General features: G+C 43.6%; 1 long non-coding RNA gene across 4 annotated transcripts in view; it reads right to left on the bottom strand.

Moving 5' to 3' along the window:
• Positions 1-20,840, bottom strand: part of LOC127380607 (uncharacterized) — a 462,715-nt gene extending 441,875 nt beyond the window's left edge. For 2 of the 4 annotated variants that reach the window (XR_007888534.1, XR_007888531.1), the window contains exons 1-4: positions 20,734-20,840; positions 4,061-4,118; positions 3,211-3,359; positions 2,546-2,689 (exon numbers count right to left, since the gene is read on the bottom strand). This is a non-coding gene — a long non-coding RNA (uncharacterized LOC127380607). The remainder of the gene's footprint in view (positions 1-2,545; positions 2,690-3,210; positions 3,360-4,060; positions 4,119-20,733) is intronic. The other 2 variants (XR_007888535.1, XR_007888533.1) reach the window with 2 other exon arrangements.
• Between the last annotated feature and the right edge of the window lie 945 nt (positions 20,841-21,785).

Below are 21,785 nucleotides of genomic sequence, written 5' to 3'. Positions count from 1 at the left end.
AAATGCCAGCCAGAAAACAAAGCAAAGAGATGCTACTATTGCCCTTCATTTATTTAGCCTTATTGTAGTGCATACAGACATGAGACCTGAGAAAGCACAAGCTCAGAGCACACCCCATGCTTTGGGGATGTTTACAGATTCCAGCCCTTTATGAAGAGAGTAAGAAAGAATTAGCAAAAAAATAATCCCTGAAGATATTTCCTGGTTCCTGCTTAAGCATATGAAGGAAGAAGGAAGACTTATTCAATCTGGATCAGTTCCAGATGCACACTATCACCTCATCATGGGGCTTTGCTTTCGGTAATGGTTGTATCTGGGTTTGCCATTCAAACTGACAGAGCCATGAACAGCAGTGGGAATCCCAAATAAAGGTCTGTCTGATGCAAATAGTGGAAAACCAGGCTTGGCAACTAGTGGGCTATGGACAGCCCTGAGCAGTGCACATGAGGTGCAAAGGAAGGAAGAGGATTCAACAAGATAGCTTGGTGGCATGGGCCCTGAACCAGAGCTGATAGCAGTCAGCTGCTTCTCTGCCTTTCAACAGCTTTTTGATGGAAAAATAACAGCTCTCACCCCAAATCTATTTGGGGCTGGCCTGCCAAGTCAGCTGCGCTTTACAAAAAGCTGTCCTTGACTCAACAGCATGGTATTTAGGTGAGGTTCCTGTTTCAAAATGTTTTCCTCATGCTTATGGTGCTGCAAATCTGGCTGCCCAGCAGGGCAGGAATTTCCAAGCAGGCGGCTGCCGGGGTTCTCCCTTCAACACACCACAGGATCTGGAATGCCACGTCTCACTAGCAAACACCAAATCTAGTCTAAGGCACCACTCTGGTATGAGGCATCAGGCAACATCTTCTTTTCAAGAGGCAAATTCAGAATGCCATGGACAGCACAGCATTGGCTACGAGGAAGAAAAATTTCTTTCTCCTTAACAAATCAACTACGTGGTGTCCCAGACCTAGTGTCAAACTCCATCTTCTCTTCTGCTTTGTGCTTCACATGCACTTCCCCAGTTACATGACGGATTTCCTTTCAAGACTTTGGGCAAACTGTCTAATAGGAGCCCAAACTCCTTCTAAAAGGATCTACCATATCCCTTGCCTTTGGCATGCCACAGGGCACAGCCCAACAGTCCATACCAAACAGAAGCCAGAAGCCAGGCAGGTTCAGCCATGCTGGCGAGGAAGCAGAAGACAGAATAGCTGTGCCTAGTGTCTTACAATTAAAAAAGGATTTGAAATGTTTCAGGGCCTTTCTAACACGTGAATATAGCACTTTGTGAAGGTGATGTGGAGCAAGTTGATTGGACTTGTGAATAGCACAAAGCTTTGCAGGAGACAGAAATGCTTTGATGGCTTCTACAGTGGTATAAGGCACTATGTAAATACATCACACTTAATTTTTGAGACAAATCCAGGCATTTAAATGTCTATTGAAATCAATTACATCTGCCCAAGTCCTATTCCACTAGAATACTATAATCCAACTTTTTTTCCCCAGCAATTCATTCCTATCCAGTTATTTTCCTTTTGATTTATCTTCATTAAAAATTTAGGAGATGGGCCCAGAAAACACCCAACATATGCAAAGCTGGGGTTAAGAAGAGCCAAAGGAGAAGGATCATCTTGCGCAAGTGCCTTATGGAGAGGGATCCAGCAGCGACTGCACTTCAGCTTCTCATTCATAACGAGAAGTGGTAGTGCCAGTGCTACCCATTCCTGGCCCTGGCAAAGAGCTAATACTAAGGGCCTAGAAGGCATGTCCTGAGACTTGGCAGCCCCTTCTGCTCACAGATTTTCCCACTTTTTCTGGGGCTGGTGTGACACACCTACCAGCCGGTGCAGCTGACTCTGACTGCCCTCTAGTGCAGGGATCAAACCTGCTGAATAATTTAAGAGATGGGCACAGCTACAAACACCTGCAGCTGAATGGTGAGCCAGCTCTTGCTCAAGTATCCTAGGTGTATGCTTGGCAGGGAGACTCCTGGGTTCTCTTCCAGATGGCACTGGCCATGCATATGAGGCCACCAATCTGCTTTAAAAGTGCAGAGCAACCAGATACCCCTTCTGCTGCTGCAGACAGAAATTCTTCTGCAAACCACAGGTAAATGAGTAAAGTATCACCAAAAAAAAAGCATCACATAATAATTTTACATTTTAGAAGTGTTAGAAATGGCTTCTGGGGATGATGTGTTAAAGAGAGCACTCGATCAGTTCAGTCTCTGTCTCACATGTCGGCAGTTGATGACTGAACCAATTCATGAACCTTCTCATCTTACAGGAAGAAGGGTTAGAACTTCTTTTCCATAAGACAATATACTGTAGTTCTGAACTACTAAAATCCTTGAAAGCCCAAGAAAAACATCCTTCTGTGCAACAGTGGAATTAGGGCAACTTTAAATTATCTTGGTTTTTCTCCTTGCTTCAGGCTTTAAAGACATTGTTAAGACAGAAATCAGAGAAACCTCATCATTAGATCCAGCAGCTACCTGCAATTAGATACAGCAAGATAAAATTACATTACTGGAGAGAAAAGATCTACTTACAGTGGTTCCAAATAGACATCTGAACCATTTATCTTCTTCTGTACAGCTGGTGTATTGTGGCTATCTTTTTATTGTGAGATAAGTGAATCTGAATGAGCTGGGTCAGAATGGCCACATTCTTGGGATCCATTTGATAGCTTCCTGCTGAAAAGAGGCATTAAAATGAGATTAATTTAATAACGTGGAAGATTCAGAAGAATGGTAAAGGACTACAGAGTTCTTTATCTTTTGAACTCTTTTGTAGCAGATCAGTTCACCAAGATCATCCAGCCCATGATCCTTTTTTCATGAGGGGCCAAACTCTGGGCAAAATACAAGAAATTATATAAATTTGTCCTTTAAGCTGTAGTAGATATGACTTATTTCAAAAGCATGGTGCTAATGAAGCACCACTAGATAGTCAGTGGTGGCAAGTGCCCCATTTCTGTGGCTGCATTCAAATGACATGAGATGTATTAATAGTCCCTACCTGCCTTTAGCTCCCCAGTAGTTACTAATACACATGGATACTTTCACAGATTGGCCAGCTGCTGCCCCTCCACATACCTTTGGCTATATCCCTGTGAAGCCTGTGCCCAGCCTAAGCAAACTAATTATCTACAAACATTGCCATCTCATACCAATCCCTCTTCCCAGCTCTTCTAATATATACAAATGGGACCTACCTTGCTTTCACCTGACTAAAAACCAGCTCTGGGCACTGTGGCCAAAACTTTTCATTTCAACTGGCAATTAGAAGTCTGTGCAGAGCAAATTAACATCCTCATCTGGTTCCTGGTGGAGAGTTATCCATATAAAGCTGCATCACTGTAACCTGTAGATACAAATTCAAGGACGGATACCATGACTCAGTATCGTTATGGTCAGAGCTCGAATACATTGGTAGAAATTGTTACCACTGCTGCACCTATTCTGTCACTAGTGAGAAGATTCTACCTTCAAAGGCACTTTCTAACCTGCCATTACTGCACCTGAGCAGCCCCTTCTGGTCACCTGAGTAACTACTTCTTTTGAGAGCACTCTTTGTACCAGTCTTGCTGGTGCACCTTTTGTGATGCCTCCACCAACTGAAGAGGCCTCAGCAGCAGATCAGGAAGAGAATCCCAGTTGTATGAATGTTTGTTGCTTTCGGCATTACACAGACAGATTTTCAAGTTAACATCTGCAACATCTGCACACAGATAGTGTAACTTCACAGTAATAAAGACGTGCTGACTCCTCAGTGGTAGCTCCCACTGGCTAAAAAGACCCGGGGACACAGAGACAGTCACTCACAGTGTGGGGGTGCCCACTAGGGCAGCAAACTGAGACTCTGACTGACAGCAAGAGAATAAGGGGAATTTTAAGTAGTTGTTTCTTAAAATGGATCACTTGCCAAACTCAGAGGTCTGGTTTTGCAGAGTCAGACAGATGGATCTTAAACTAACATTCCTGCTTTAAAGCTTCTTGGCTTATTTGCTCAGTTGCCTTGGGAGGAGTGTCAGTGTGCAAAGCGATAGGTACAGACATACTTACTCTTCTCTCTTCCAGAAGTATTCTTAGTGAATACCTGCTGCTGCTGTCACTGCTCCTGCTATTGAGAAAGAGAGATAATTTCAGATCTATTGGGCTTTTTGTCCCTATCAATGCAGTCATGTAACAGCGTAACAAATGCAGCAGTTGTGTAAAAAGTCACTGTATTTGACAACAGCTGGAGGAGGAAGAGCACCTGAAAGGACAGCCAACCAAAAATACCACTTCCTTTTGAAAAAAAAAAGAGGTCCCACTGTAAAGAGTTTGAACAGGCAAGTTTGTATGTCTGAGAGAACAGTCTTAAGTGTATCACTGACCACAGCTGTACAAGTTACTTTTAAGCCCTCTCCCAATGCGTTTCAACTCTACCCTGCAGGCAAACTTTATAAGAAGTATGCATAAATTTCATGCCAAAATATGTCTCTATCTAGCTTCAAATCAGAGTGCTGGGAAAGGCTGACATTGATTTCAGCAGAGTAACTCAAGCCCTCCATCTAACCTAACCTACTGCTGATAGCTGTGTGCGTCCCTAAATGTCCCAGATGTCCCACACTGATAGCACATGAACAGTGTATCATACTGATTATAATACCAAGCAGTAACTCAACTGTTGTTAAACTACCCAGAGCTAGTAAGTAGGAATGCAGAGATAAATATAAGCAGACCACATGGTACTTTCACAAGGGTCTAAGGGATCTTCAAAAGCTAATGAGTACCATCCCCACTCCTCTATGACATGTTAAAAACTCCATTCAAAGCACAGGGATAAGTTAATATTTATTTTCTCACTTACATGCTCTTATGCAGCCTTAAATAAAAGCTTGAAGTAGCTTATACTTAGTGAAAAGGGAGCTGGAACTTATGGTAGGGTCAGAGCATTCACACAGGCTAGTGCTCCTGCTAGCAAATGAGCTCCTTCCTTAGCTTCCCTGGAGTAACATCTACATGTGTCTAGAGACAAGCGAGGAAACAGTCTACTGTCTTTACCACTTCAGAGCAATAAAAGTAAATATAACAAGACACAGCTGCTTTTCAATTACAATTATCTTTCATTGTGCAAGATAAATGCTCCCCCCCTCCCACTTACCTAATATAATATTTGTTAAGTTTAAGATTGAGATTTATTAATTCAGACAATCTTAAATTCAGTTTTCCAGAACAATATTAACTCTGCCCAACAGGGCTAGTCAGACAGCAGGATGTGACAGGCTGTAAGTCTGGCCCATAATTTAACGCAGTACAGGCAGTATCCCATCAACCAATACCTTCCATCAAATGTATCCACATTTAGGTTTTTAGTACCTAACTCCTTTCCCATAACAGGGGTTTTAGCAGTTCTTACTCCCCCAGCTTTTAATCATTTAGCCTTCACCGAGATTTTTAACATAGAACATTGGGACTTCAAAGATGTCCCGGTCTCACAGTGCAAGCACACTCTGATGTTGACCAGCAGTCACAAACTTTCCCCACTCCTCTGCTGGGCTCAGAGCTGTGCTACTGAAATCCCTGCTACATTAGTGCCCTGAAACTGCCCTGGAGTTCCACCTCCTCCAATATCTTGTAACTAAAAATGGAGCTCTCAGCTCACCCCCAAGAGGTCACTAATTAAAATAGATATTTTTAGGCTCTAGGTATACTCAGATACACTGCAAGTGATACTATAAATATTTTGTGGTTTTATTTTCTTATACATTTAGTCTCTAGAAAACGGACAGAAATTTTACCTTCATTATAAAGACAGCCTAACTTAGGAAAAGAGGTACTGGATAAAAAACAGAAGGAGGACTAAATCAGAAGGCATTCAATGATTGCAGTAGTTAGCCTTTCAGCTACATGAGTGTTAGATGGCAGAAACAAACAACTGCAAAGCAGCAACCAAGGAGCTGAATTTACATCACCGAGTCTAACTTCATTTTAAATATAGGTTTATTTTCCCACTTTTTGCCTTCCCTTTTTATCTTCCCTCCTAATGAAGAAAGCATTCTTTGCTATCTCAGCTAAGGCTAGAGAGTGGCTTCAGGGAAGAGCAGACAAGGGGATCTGCAATTTTATCAAGTTCCTAAAAGTTCAAAGTGAGAAACACATCCATAACTCTAATGCTTTGGGTTTCTTACAGCAGAGACACCAGGGGGAAATTCCTGTCCTCTTACGGTCTGTGCACCCATGTGCAAGGAACAGAAGGCACACCTGAGACACCTTCTGATTTGAGAAGGAACCTGAAAGGATTACAGAAGGTTACAGAAATGGCTAAAATGCTAGGAATCAATGGAAGGGGAAGTCACCTATCTCATCATTTCTAAGGCTCATAGTTTTTAACATGGCATATGGAAAAAATTGTTTGTTCAATATAGTGTTCAATACATTGCTTGCATTACTGGCTTACACAGCTCAATGGTACCTAGATGTTTTCTTGATGCTGATGCATTGACTTTCATAAGACTTGCCAAGGAATCACAGAATCTTTGGGGTTGGAAGGGGCCTCTGAATATCATTGAGTCCAACCTCCCTGCCAGAGCAGGACAAAAAACAACTAAAAAACCAACTAGAGCAGGTCACTCAGAAAGGCAGCCAGACAAGTCTTGAAAGTCTCCAGAGAATGAGACTCCACAACCTCTCTGGGCAGCCCATTCCAGTGCTCTGTAACCCTCACAGTTAAGAAGTTCTTCCTCATGTTGAGGGGGGAACTTCCTGTGCTCAAGTTTGAATCCATTGCCCCTAGTCCTATCACAGGGCACAAGTGAAAAGAGCTTGTCCCTGCCTTCTTGATGCCCAGCCCTCATGTATTTATAGACATTAATTAGATCCCCCCTCAGTCTTCTCCTCTGTAGACTGAAAAACCCCAGGTCTCTCAGCCTTTCCTCATTAGACAGGTGCTCCAGTCCCCCAGTCATCCTCATAGCCTCTGTTGGACTCTCTCAAGTAGATCCCTGTCCCTCTTGAACTGGGGAGCCCAGAACTGGACACAGTACTCCAAGTGAGGTCTCACCAGCGCCTCACAGAGGGGGAGGAGAACCTCCCTCGATCTGCTGGACACTCTCCTCTTAATGCACCCCAAGATACCACTGGCCTTCTTGGCCACATTGTTGTCCCATGGAGAACTTGTTGCCTCCCAGGACTCCAAGGTCCTTTTCCACGGAACTGCTCTCTAGCCCATCACTTCCTAGCCTGTACTGGTGCATTTTGTTGTTCCTTCCCAGCCGCAGGACTCTGCACTTGCTTCTGTTGAATCTCACTAGGTTCCTCTTTGCCCAAACCTCCAGCCTGTCCAAATCTTGCTGAATGGCTGCACAGCCTTCAGGTGAATCAGCCAGTCCTCCCAGCTTTGTGTCATCAGCAAACTTGCTGAGCAGACACTCTGTCCTGTCATCAAGGTCACTGATAAAGATGCTGAGCAGGACTGGACCCAGCACCAATCCCTGAGGGACTCCACTATTTACAGGTCTCCCGCTGGACTCTGCACCATTGACCACCACTCTTTGGGTTCTATTGTGTAGCCAGTTCTTAATCCATCTCACTATCCATTCTTTTATCCCTCATATTCTGAGCTTGTTCACAAGGATGTTATGGGAGACTGTATCAAAAGCCTTGTTAAGGTCAAGATCAACTGCATCCACTGCTCTCCCTGCATCTACCCATTCAGTCACAAGATCACAGAAGGCTATCAGATTAGCCAAGCATGATTTCCCCTTGGTAAATCCATGCTGACTACTCCTAATAACCTTATTCTCTTCCATGTCCTTAGAGATGACCTCCAAAATGAGCTGCTTCATCATTTTTCCAGGGATGGAGGTGAGACTGACTGGTCTGCAATTTTCTGGATCTTCCTTCTTGCTCTTTTTGAAAACTGGAGTGACATTGGCCTTCCTCCAGTCCTCAGGCACCTCTCCTGTTTGCCATGATCTTTTGAAAATGACAGAGTGGTAGGGCAATAACATCAGCCAGCCCTCTCAACACTCTTGGGTGCATCTCATCAGGACCCATGGACTTGTGCACATTCAATTTACATAACTGATTTCTGACCTACTCTTCATTGACTAGTGGAGAGTCTTCCCTCCTCCAGGCTTCAGAGAATCACAGAATCTTAGGGGTTGGAAGGGACCTTGAAAGATCATCCAGTCCAACACCCCTGCCAGAGCAGAATCACCCAGAGCACATCACACAGGAACGTGTCCAGGTGGGTTTTGAATGTCTCCAGAGAAGGAGACTCCACAACCTCTCTGGGCAGCCTGCTCCAATGTTCTGTCACTCTCACAGTAAAGAAGTTTTTTCTGATGTTTACGTGGAACCTCCTATGTTCCAGTTTGCACCCATTGCCCCTTGTCCTGTCACTAGACAGCACTGAAAAAACTCTGGCTCCATCCTCCTGACACTTGCCCTTAACATATTTGTAAACATCAATGAGGTCACCCCTCAGTCTCCTCCAAGCTAAAGAGACCCAGCTCCCTCAGCCTTTCCTCATCAGGGAGATGTTCCACTCCCTTAGTCATCTTTGTGGCTCTGTGCTGGACTCTTTCAAGCAGTTCCCTGTCCTTCTGGAACTGAGGGCCCCAGAACTGGACACGATATTCCAGATGCGGCCTCACCAAGGCAGAATAGAGGGGGAGGAGAACCTCTCTTGACCTACTAACCACACCCTTTCTAATGCACCCCAGGATGCCACTGGCCTTCTTGGCTACAAGGGCACATTGCTGGCTCAGGGTCTTCTTCCTATCCACCAGGACACCCAGGTCCCTTTCTCCTACACTGCTCTCCAGCAGGTCAGCCCCCAACCTGTACTGGTACATGGGGTTGTTCTTCCTCAGATGCAAGACTCTACACTTGCCCTTGTTGAATTTCATCAAGTTTCTCCCTGCCCAACACTCCAGCTTGTCTAGGTCTCACTGAATGGCAGCACAGCCTTCTGGTGTGTCAGCCACCCCTCCCAGCTTAGTATAATCAGCAAACTTGCTGAGGGCACACTCTGTTCCCTCATCCAGGTCGTTGATGAAAATACTGAACAGTACCAGTCCCAGTACTGACCCCTGAGGGACTCCCCTAGTCACAGACCTCCAACTTGATTTTGTCCCATTGACCACAACTCTCTGACTTCTTCCTTTCAACCAGTTCATGATCCACCTCACTACCTGACCATCAAGAGCACACTTCCTCAGTTTATCTATGAGGATGCTGTGGGAGACAGTGCCAAATGCTTTACTAAAATCAAAATAAACCACACCTACTGCCCTACCATCATCTATCCACCTAGTTACTTCCTCATAGAAGGCTATGAGGTTGATCAAACATGACCTTACCTTGGTAAAACCATGCTGACTGCTCTTAATGACCCCCTCATCCTTGATATACCTAGAGATAGTGCCAAGAACAAGTTGTTCATCAACTTTCCAGGGATGGAGGTGAGGCTGACCGGTCTATAGTTACCCGGGTCCTCCTTCTTGCCCTTCTTGTAGACTGGAGTGACATTTGTTATCCTCCAGTCCTCAGGCACCTCTCCTGCTGCCCACGACTTACCAAAGATGATGGAGAGTGGCCTAGCAAAGACCTCTGCCAGTTCCCTCAGCACCCGCAGGTATATTCCATCCAGACCCATGGATTTATGGATGTCCAGATTGCTTAACTGATCCCTAACCCAATCCTCATCTACCAAAGCAAACTCCTCCTTCATCCTGACTTCTTCTGGGGCTTTAGGGACCTGGGACTCCTTGGGACAGTCTGCAGCAGTAAAGACAAAGGCAAAGAAGGCATCACTAGCTCTGCCTTCTTTATATCCTCTGTCACCAGGGCTCCCACCTCATTCAGCAGTGGGTCTGTGTTTTCCCTATTCTTCCTCTTACTGCTGATATATTTGAAGAAGCTCTTTTTTTTCTCCTTTACTTCCTTTGCCAGTTTAAGTTCTAAGAGGGCTTTGGCCTCTCTTGTTGCTTTCTGACATACCCTAACAACATCCCTGTAGTTCTCTCAAGAGAAAGGCTACAGCTGTTAAAAGTGTTTTACCGATGGGGAATGGAGAGACTGAGATCACAATAGCTAAGAACAGAATGCAAGTCTCTGTATCCTGGACTAATGCTTAAATGATCATATCATCCTTCCCTTTTCATGTGTTACTCCAGTTGTTAAGCATCCACCGTGACACGGAGTAGCCCAAGAAATGCATTAAGATTTAAATCTGTGTCCTTCTGCTGTTCTACTCTCCTAAACTCATCAAACATCACAATAAGCTTGAGTAAAATGGCGCCATTAGATAGGCCATTTTAAGCTTTGACATTGGAACTGATTTTCTGCAATGGACCCTGTTTTTATGCCTTGCACACAATAAGGTTTTGTATTCAATGCTCCAGGGAGGGCTGATCTGCTCTCTAAAGAGGGAAGATGCAGTAAAAAGAACTAAAAAAGAAAGTTGAAACTCATATTAATAAATTAGGAAGTCCTTGATAGCCATTCTAAGCTGTAGTAAATATATTTTTCTTCACTGTACTTTTGAAGAAAGGATAGGTGCTTTTATAGGAATGAATACATAAATATTTCAGATGATGAGTTGCTTATTTTCAATTTTCCTAGTGCAAGTAAGAGGCATGCTCTTAACCTCAACAATTTTAGCAGCTGTCTGTCATTCAGATAGCTCTAAGCCTTTGATGGCTTTGACCAGAGCAGGTCTGGTCTCATTACAGGAATGAAACTGAGGCACAGATGCTACAGTCAAACACAGCAATTCTCTGTGGAAGAGTTAAGCCATATTCCTTTTCCTGCATGTAAGTTACTGAGCTGCACAGATCTGTGTTATTCAATAGAAATCTAGGATGAGGTACAGCTATAGGCTTATGGACTCAGACTAATGCGTAACATCCTTTTAGCTACACAGGCTAGAGGAGAGACTGGGGTAAATTTAGCAGCACTACTGTAAATTGGTTGCACCTTCACCAAAGTAATACAGGTTTAAGGGAGATAAAATTTAGTGACTATCTAGTGAGTTCATGTAACTGTAGTTGTTATGAAGGATGAAGAAATATCGTGGAGAAGCAATACTGAAACTCTTTGTTCATCTGTTAACCAGACAAAGGAACTGGCAGTCAGGCAGTCAAAGCTTCCCTTACAACGTGCCAGCAACTGCTCCAGGGGAATTATCTATTTGGATTCCTCCACCCCATCTACTCCTAAAGCAGGACTCAGTCACTCAGCCAGTCAATCATCTGATTTTCAATCCCTTCTCTGCTAGGTCCTTGGAGGACATGATGTTTTTCCAGGGCAGCTAACTCTGTGACATCTATTTCTAGGAGATACCCTTCCCTGCACCCCTAGATGATGGTATGAGGAAGTACCTTGCTGTCACTGCAGCCTAGAATAACGTTGTCTGAATTATATTTGGAATGAGGCAAATGAAGTCAATTCAGGTTAAACAAGGAAGCTGCTGATACTCTACCAAAGTGGAGCCCAAGCCCAAATCTGGATGTGTGTACAGAAAGGTATATAAGCCTCTAGAAAGTCACCCCATCTATTACCATAAAAGTTGTTTCTGTTCAGAAGATTTGACAAAATCCAGAATCAGCTCATGTTTGCATGAGAAGCAAGGGAACTTGAGCAAAAATGATAAGTTTATTTGTGTAACTTTCAGCATGAAATCCTCTCCAATGTGAATTATCAAAGCTACTATATATATAGTTGCCAAGAACAAATTACACAGCCATGGCTGCTGAGGGGCTGGAAAAAATGCGAAGTTATTCCTCTTACAGTCCAGTTTCCTCCAGCCCCTTGGAGCTAGCAGCTGCAGCAGATGTCAGGAGAAGGGACAGAGTCAGTTTACTCCAGTCTCAAATCTAGTATTAGTCAAGGATATAAACTTAATCTCCTAATTATTGTAATCCAGCCTTTTGGAGTTGTCTGGTATGAATCCACATAGTCTCCTTAAGCAGTTACAGGCCATTTTTTTCTACTGGCATAACTATTTAAGTTGGCAGTGTGGTTTGTTGCTCTTTCTTTCTTTCTTTCTTTCTTTCTTTCTTTCTTTCTTTCTTTCTTTCTTTCTTTCTTTCTTTCTTTCTTTCTTTTTTCTTTCTTTCTTTTTCCCCACATACAGAATGACTGTATTGGCATCATACACCTTTATATAAATAAAATGTTGATTCATAGTAAAGGAGAGACCACAGAGCTCTAACTCCATGGGGATATTTAAAGCCAGTGGAATTTCTCTGTGTATACAAACCTCATAATTTGCAACACTTGAAGATGCATCTATCACAGTTCTTGAGATTTGGCTTGTCACAGTATTGAGAGCTTCCCAAAACCTGTCACCCTGAAATATTGTCACAATATGCAGGATCCTTCCCTGTGGTTCCACTTCATAAAAGCAGGCAGAAGTTACACCCAGGAGCCACCGGCCTTCAAAGACTGCAGCCTTTTGTTCTTCTGCCACAAAGCTGACCTTGAAATGTACTTGTGCAGCTATTTTCTCTCTCCCTCTGCTCTGACACTGAAGAGCTTGCTCTGCCCTGCCTGACACTCCTGAGTCATTATCTATTTCTTACATGCAAGTTAAACATCAGAAATAAAAATCTCCTCTCTCAGTAACATTTCTTAGCAAAAAAAAGATCCAGAACTGTGCCCTGCTATGACCATCTTATGGCCTTGTGTTTTTTCAGTTGTGAGAAACTGAAATGCATTGCATCAGGTTTCAAAGACCTCACTGCCTGTGGAGGATGCTAACATCTCCTCTCAGCAGAGAGAGAATTACTCTAATTTGCAGTGCTATCAATTATTTTGGAGCAGACAGTCGGTGAATCCAGTCTCAAAACAGTCCCCACATGCTCTAATCTTTTAACTCTGGCCCTAGCAATGGCACTTCTGCTGCCTCCATCTGCTGAGGAGTCCTTTCCACAGCCTCAAGGAGGAGCTCCGCTGGGACAAATGCTGAAAGTAGGTGGGCAGTAAATGAGTTGGGATGAGCTTGGAAGCATCTGCTCCCACCAGCTCTTCATTAGCCATGGGGGAGATGCGTGAGCCACAGCCACCTCTCTCCACAGCAGCCAGAACAAAAGTTACTGCTACATTTCTTCACTTTTCTGCTTGTCAATCTTCCCTGCTTTATTGTTGCAAAATGACAGCTAGGACCACAAGGGTAACCTGAAGCTGAGCAATTCCAAACACAGGAAAACACTTCCGTGCGTCTCCCCTAAAGGTTACAGAAAAGATTTAGGAATCAAAAAAATCACTTTGCTTCTTCCCTGCTGGTATAAATCCTATGTTCCTATTGCATTTTTAATTTTTTATTATTATTATTTATTAGTGTCTCGTATCAGTGTGCTCTTGAAATGCACAACCTTCCCATGTAGTTTTGCCAGACCTGGAACTCATAAAAAAATCACAGTGTGATGTTGGACTTGATGATCTTAAGGGTCTTTTCCAACTAAAATTATTACATGATTCTGTGTTTCTACGTAGACTGTGTCTTAGAGCTCCACCTACCCAAAAGTTCCTAGCTAAGGAAAGGTAGATCCCATAAGGGCAGAAGATAAAAGGATGTCTTGACACAGCTGCAGTGTGAGGACAGAGGTTCACTAGGACCTCAAGACCTTCAAATGCAGAAAAACACAGGTGCTGCCTGCTATAATGAAGCAACACCTCAAAGACCTTCTCCTTGTCTTCCTCCTCTGAAGAGGCCACCACTGGGTAGTGATGTTTTCCTGAAACCCATGTCTGGACTCCTCAGGCTTGGGTACAGCAGAGTGAAGAACATTAACATTCTGAGGAGGGACACAAGAAACGGGAGATTTACAAAGAGGCTAAAACGTTAGAAGAGGTGGAAAACAGATAGTAGAAGATCGAGCCATGGAAATTTGATACAACAGTCCCACAGTTCATTGAGTGTTCCAACGGCCTCCAGAAATGCCCTGCAAAAATGTCCTGCAAAAATGTCCTGCAGGGCACTCTGTCAGGCTCTGAGGACAGTGCTGGCTGACCATCCACTGGGCACGTTTTCCAGCAAGCCACATTTGGGGAGACAAGTACTATCTTTGGTGACATGATAAAGACTCTGCTCACAAACCAAGAAATCCAACATCTGCAGAACTCCTGACTATAGGCACGGCACAAATTGCTTAGGAGCCTGATTTTGCATATAAATGGCAATTAGGCTCTTAGATCACTCAGTCTGGAGGATTTCACAGTGGATCATCCATAACACACAGGAGCAGTAGTCTAAAGCTACAGATTTTTTTTCTCTCCTGTAGAAACTCAACTGTTTGGGAGCAGAGTATCCCTTGCTCCTCTATAGGAAGAAGCTGCTTGTGACCTCAGATTCCAGTGATGACATCACACTGGCTCTATAACAGTGATGTCTATAGAATAATTCCTGGTTTACCACACTGTAAAGAGGACAATCTAGCTCACTGAGATGAATGTGTGAAAACTGATAACCCTGAGAAGATGTCACCATGACTTACTTCCTGTATCTCCTGTGCTTGAGAGAAAAGCCCTGAAAGGGAACACCTGCCAAAGAGGCTCCACCTCACATTACGTACCATAATAAAAAATTCTGGTGTTTTATTTATGTTGCCAAATAAACAGAAATGCTCATCAAAAAACTGTCGTGGTATTGTCTAATAACAAGCTTTTTAGAGGCCTATATTTTTCCATAGCTGCAGCTCTTCAAAAATGTAATGCTTTGTTTTGACTTGACTAAGGGCTGGGGTGGGTAGGTGGGTGTTCTGAAACCATATGGGCCGCTTTAATTACTTTAGTCACACCAGCAGCTTCAAGTTACCACAGCATCCTCTCTGTTTTTTCCTGTTAGTGATGAGAGAACCTTAAATTGAAGAAAAAAATTAAAAAAAAATAATAATTCCAGTTTAATTAATTACAAACTACTTTTACACCATGTTTCCCTTTCGAGAGATTAACAGTTTATGAGGTGCTTGCTGCCTGGGGATTAGTCTCTCTGACTAAGTTTTTAGAAAGGAAGAGCTCAGTATATTTTGTTTAGTTATATTTTCACTGACTTTCAATAATACTTATTTATTCAATTTTTCTGTGGTCTTGTTTGTTCATTCTTACTGATTTGCACTGTCAGTACCTTAAAGAAAACCCTGCTCAAGGGCTGATCCAATCCCCTCACATGGTATCATGCAGTTTTACACTTGTGAAGGTGCTCTCTGGCACACTGTAAAAGCAACCACAGACCAGCTCTTTAATGATGCCTTTTCAAGAGGGTGTGATGGAGAATGCACATGGTGCCAGTTAGCTTGGGTAATAGTGTCCAACAGGTGAACCCCTCAGACTTCAGGCTGGCAAAGTGGAGTTGCCATGTGTTTTGCCACAAGGGACTGCTCTGTTTAAGAGGTCACCAGTCAACCAGGTCCTTCCTACATGTCCTTCAGCCAGATTCAAGGCGGACATTAAACTCAATATGCTAAACTATGAACGCAGCTCTCAGGGCAATGGGAAGCTCAGTGACTGAAGTTTCTTTGGTAGCATACTTTACCCCATGCACCGAAGGAGAAAGTCTCCTATGAAACTTCTTCGTTGACCTGTATATCTTTTAGCATAGTATAAACACTTAAGTTCGAGTCCCTATGTTTCAGGCAGGGTTGGTGGGGCAGAGGCTGCAGGGTGCTCTGTGCCAGATCAGAGACTGCCCAGTGCCAGGTCCAGCCAACTCAGCAATGGGGGACACCAACCCACTGTGTCCCAATGCCACAGCCAGTCAGAAGTGGATATGGAGCCTCTGCAAATACATATTTAAGAAAGGACAGTAGCTGCTCTGGAGCTGGAGATATCAGAGAAAGAGAAAGAGGCACTAGTGAAGGTGTACCAGGAGACCCCCACACAGGAGAACAAGACATCCATATACAGGTAATACAAGAGACAAACGTAGGTGTAAGAGGGGACAGGCCTCAGAAAGGAATGCAGCCCATGGATAAATTAATTATTGAGCAACCGAATAAGAAACAAAATGCACCAGTACAGGCTAGGAGGTGATGGGCTAGAGAGCAGTTCCGTGGAAAAGGACCTTGGAGTCCTGGGAGGCAACAAGTTCTCCATGGGACAACAATGCGGCCAAGAAGGCCAGTGGTATCTTGGGGTGCATTAAGAGGAGAGTGTCCAGCAGATCGAGGGAGGTTCTCCTCCCCCTCTGTTCGGCCCTGGTGAGACCCCACCTGGAGTACTGTGTCCAGTTCTGGGCTCCCCAGTGCAAGAGGGACAGGGATCTACTCGAGAGAGTCCAACAGAGGCTATGAGGAGGATTAAGGGACTGGAGCACCTGTCTAATGAGGAAAGGCTGAGAGATCTGGGGCTTTTCAGTCTAGAGAGGAGAAGACTGAGGGGGGGATCTAATTAATGTCTATAAATACATGAGGGCTGGGCATCAAGAAGGCAGGGACAACCTCTTTTTACTTGTGCTCTGTGATAGGACAAGGGGCAATGGATTCAAACTCAAGCACAGGAACACCTCAACATGAGGAAGAACTTCTTAACTGTGAGAGTGACAGAGCACTGGAACAGGCTGCCCAGAGAGGTTGTGGAGTCTCCTTCTCTGGATATTTTCAAGACTTGTCTGGCTGCCTTTCTGAGTGATCTGCTCTAGTTGTTTTTTTAGTTGTTTTCTGTCCTGCTCTGGCAGGGAGGTTGGACTCAATGATATTCGGAGGCCCCTTCCAACCCCTAAGATTCTGTGTTCTTGTGATTCTGTGAAACAAGGAACAGCAAAAGCAAAGAAACCACAATACACTAACTCCAGCCTCCTGTGCTACCCTTCGCCTCACTGAGGGGACTGAGCACAGCATGTGGCTAGGGGACTGGAGATCAGTGAAAAGGAGAAGGGGTATCCAGAGAGAAGCTGGGATATGTTCCTTCAGCAATTTTTATTTGTCTTTGTTATTACTCAATTCCAGAAAGATTAATTAAAAGTTTACGCTAATTATCAATATCTGCTGTTAAATTTCAACTAATCCAAGACTGGTTTTGCCCACCATAGGCTGTCACTTCACAATAGCTATGTTTAAACACAAGTGAAGGTGTGATTGTGTGCTGTAGAACACAAACTTGTATGTGGCATTTGTATATAAAGTTTTTATATACAGATATGACTTTGAAGATAAATGCTCTTAACTTTAATAAATTCTCAGTTCTTCTTTGCTAGTGGGTCTAGCCTTCTAGCTGAGCAACTATATCTATTTTTGCTGCCCAGTGGGTTTAATTTCCAGTTTTGCAGACTACACAGGAGACACAGGCTATGAGTTCTTGGTGGATGTGGAGTATTTGACATGGTGTGAGACCATCTGCAGTGTTTCACAAGCAGTGAAACAAGAGACTGCTGCCTTAACTATATTGTGGAACAGAGAGGGTCACAAGGAAAACAGACTCACAGAACAGATTATTTTTGCACCCTTGTTGTTCTCATCAGTTCCATCTACTGTTCATATTACCATACTCTTCCTCTTACAGGGAGGAAAAAGCACCATGTTTCATCAACTGGTATGTTTTTTTCAAGAACCAGATGAAAGTGGAAGAGGGGCCTTCAAGCACCTACATGCAAAGGAAAGGGCAGCCAACTTTTCCTGATTGCATTAGCAAAATAAGAAAGATGGTCCTAGGCCAAATGCCCCAGCACCATAAGGCTCCAGCTCCATTCCCTACCCACAGCAATTCAGTCCTGCCCCATGGCACGTGGTCAAGGTCTGTAGCATTAGCAGAACTGCCTTTGGGCTGCTGGCAGGATGCAGGCAGGTGAGAAACCACTGGATGGCCACTCCTGGGGGCTTGGTGGGACTGCTGATGTATCTGTGGGGTGAGACCATGAGAGGTTCTAGATTCTGTCTAGATTTGCAGATTGGATATGTTAGGCAATGCAGATAGACCTGGGACTCAAACTGTGTGCAAGATTGTTTTCCCACAATTGCACAGGTCTAGTGGGAGGTGTCCCTGCCCATGGCAGGTGGGTTGGAACTAGATGATCTTTAAAGTCCCTTCCAACCCAAATCATCTGATGATTCCATGATATCCATAATCTGTCTGTGGTGTAGCCTGCACTAATCAATAGGGTGCTTTAATAGAGAAGGCTCTTAACATACTTAATAAAGTATGCTGTGGTAAAAGCAACAGTAAATAGAAGTTGCTAATTTAGTCAAGGAAGTAATTTTAGGGTCTAATTGGTTTTACTACCACAGTCAAAGATTAAATTAAAGAATTGGGCTTGGGCATTGTTCCTTGTCTGGAAGGTCAAGTAAAATGCCTGGATGTGTCGAGCAATGTTGTTTGTGTTACCAGGGGACTTGGCAGGAATCAGAGGCGAAGGTGACTCCCAGGGCTGGGCAGCTCAATTTCTGACACAGTGTCACAGCAAAACACAATGTTTTAAGGCTTGTTTAAATGTGGGAGGTGCACCGATGGAAATGCCAAAACCCAAGGGCAATCATAATTATTATCCATTCTGACCACTTTATAATGCATTTTTTATAAATGCAGATTGCCTAATCCTAAAAAGCCCTCAGCTTCACTTCTATTGGTGAGCTATTTTGCAAAGCTTTGCACTTATTTTGGCCATTCTGTTTAAAAGGGAACAACTTTTGGGAATAAAATACACTGGAAATGACTACCCTGATAGTTTCTATTACACATTTCTTGCCTCGACTATCTTAAAATCTTGCAGAGAATTTATGACACGTACACGCTGCCTACCATTTCATTTTCCCTTTTCAGAATCTCCGAAAACTCAATCTGTTAAAAAAATCACAAAAGAGGCAACTAGTAGAGATGACATTAATGTAAGACCTAATTTTTCAAAATCAGGAATTATTTTGTTTTTTTCTAGTTTTTAAACCTCTAACTTATACATTTTAAAGCTCTTCTCAGCAACCATCAGCGAAATATACTCTAACTAAATGAAAGGAAAGCTGACCCTTCGTTAAGCCCATAACTGACACAAAAGCTCTGACTGCTGAGAAATTCCCAAGAAAATAAGGAAAGCTGTCAGTAACTGCCATAGTGAGCTCTTGATGAAACAGTGACTGGCAGGTCTGGGAGAAAGGCTGAAGAAAAGATAGCTTCATACTAGATCTAAGCCAGAACTGAGTCTCAAACTGGCTCATAAAAATAACAGGAAGAGCCTGTAAAGCTATTTCCTGAGGAAAGGAGACCTTGTCCTTCAGGGCCTAGGATATCTCTGTACAACTGTTTCATTCCCTGAATCTGCCCTTGTCAGCGACATGTATCTGAACCCACATAGCTTTGCAGGGATTACTTAAATCAGAGACAGGAGTTTAAGGAATTCCAGGCATTGAAGAAATGTCACTCTTCATAAGCATGTTTGGGAAAACAGTTTAGTTTTAGCTTGCTCTGGTTATCAGGATCCTAAATAAAAGGTCTGAGCCTTAGTGACTCTAGTGACTCTCATCTTGTCTTTTTCTTTCCCAACTACTCACTAACTCCCACATTTTACTCCTTCACCCAATTCTCTTAAACCTTCTTGCCCCTATTCCTTTTTCCCATCTTTTTTCTTCACAAAATCCTTCACTGTTGTTCTCCTTTCAATTTTTCCCTCATAATTCACCTTGTCCCACCCCTCAGCTTTTGTTCTGGTCAGGGTATAGGAGAGTTGACCCAGGTTTGGATTCTGAAGCAGGATTTTACAGGATTACACCCTTAGACAATTTTTTCTGCTGACCATTTATATAGAGCTTTACCCTCTTTTTGATTTCTGCAGACATCAAGTCCTTCTCAATAACAGATTTAGCCTGGGATCATATGGCTCAAGAAAAGAGCCTACCAAAAGGTATGTTCGACTGAGGAAATATCTCTCCTGAGTGGGCAAATATTCTCTCTTTGTCTCCCATCTGATTTCCACGTGCTGTCTGTCTTGCAGAAGTGACTTCCATTTTTTAGGTATCCCTCTATACAATTATAGACATTTTACCTATAATTTCCAATACAGCCACTGCTTTGCTGCAGTCATTTCCTTTCCAAATACTGTCAGGCACTTGGCACTTCTGTGGCCTTCCAACTGCTGGCACATAAGCCCACATGACAGATCATGAGGGTTATGTAGCTCGGTTTAGCTTATCTCCACAAATCTGTGTGAGCAGAACTGAGAGCACATATCGACATCCTGGATGAGGTACCCGAAGTAGGTTAACTATCTGCCTTCACTTACAATGCAGCATCTGACAGTGAATGTTCAGCATCTGGTGTTTATCCATTCAAGGCTGTGGCAGTTATTTGTAGCTCAGACCAAAGGGTTCATGCTCAAGAGACTGTGGCAGCTTTTGTCAAATGAAAATGCACCAAGAGAACAGGAATAGTAAGAAGCTGTCAGGACCAGTGCATTGCCCATGCATGCCCTAGGTTCCACTCCTGTTTTTCCTTAGGGACGTCATAATAGCACCTAAAGGCTCACCCAGAGTGAAGGGCTACCTGTGCTAGATGAAAAACACTGTTGAGGACAATCTATGGCACAAAATGTTGAGGACTGACACAGGTCTGTCTATAAAGGAAAAAGAAAGCATTATCTTCCCCAAATCAAAGATGGGAACTGAAACATTAACTGTGACTTGGCAAGGTCACTCAAGAATTGAGCAACAGATAAGAGAACAGAAATTTTTATTTTCCTGAGTCACAGCTGCGTGTCTCAGTCACAAGACCATCCTTAATCTCTCTTACAACATGGGATGAACATGTCATTCCTATTTGCTTACCTAGAAGCAGTTCTATCTACAGGCGATAGGGTCCTTCTAAGTGAGCAGGGTACCAGCAAGAGTAGAGTCTGAAGTAATGGGGACACATCAGAGCTCACCTCCCTTCCGGAGGCACATGACACAGCTGGTGTGCATTAGAAAGGCCACCTGATTCTACAGCACACTTGGATTTCGTGCCTCAAGAAGTCGACAGAGACAAGGAGAATCTGCAGCCCGATCCCTCTCAGATTAGGTTTCTGAACATTTCCTTTATGGTATGTACAGAGAATCTGAAGGAGAGCTCAACAGCACAGATATTTTCCTGGCAAGGGGATGAACCTTTGAAGCTCTCAAGTGGTCCCAGAATAAACTTCATGACTTGAGAATGAACACTATGTGCTGACAACGTCATCAGTTTACGGCTTTAAAGGCAACCTTCAGGGCAGCTTTTCTTGTGCCCACTGCAGTGCTGTGATCCAGCCAGATCTTCTGGAAAGAATGGAAAGGGTAGGGTGGGATGCCTCCATGGGCATACACAGTAGTGAGGACACCAGTTAGGGCATCAAGGCGGGGGGCGCTCAACCCTTGAGAGGCAGGTGTGAGTCAGAGCTTTCTGGCAGGCATAATCCTGCTGGTTTTAGTGCCTCTAGATGGGCTCACCTCAGAAACCTGGAATCTCACTGCAGGTGCAATGGAAGGGAAAAGAAATCGTTGGGGCATTGTATGGGAGAGGAATTGCAACACAGTGACCCAGTTTAGGCTGGTATAGCACAGTCATATTATGGAAGGCCTCACATATATCTAGAATAACCACATAAAGAAAAAGCAGTAACTCATATTAAGTGTTTCTTTGCAGAAGACGGCCAGGGGGTTAAACAGGATGAAGGCATTGGTCAGGTAGATGGTTTGGAATGCGTGCCAGCTAGGGAGCAGTGCGGAAGATTGAAAGAAGTTATTCTGACCAATATAGATGTGGAGGAAATCCTGGCTCTACTGAAATTCAAGACGGAGAAAGACTTTACTGGAGTCTATGTTTGGCTGTGGACATCTACTGTGCTTGCAATCCTGCAGGA

This window comes from Apus apus, chromosome 1, assembly GCF_020740795.1.
Source record: "Apus apus isolate bApuApu2 chromosome 1, bApuApu2.pri.cur, whole genome shotgun sequence".
NCBI lineage: Eukaryota > Metazoa > Chordata > Aves > Apodiformes > Apodidae > Apus > Apus apus.
The sequence above is the reverse complement of the archived record's forward strand: the minus strand, read 5'-3'. Positions and strand labels throughout refer to the sequence as shown.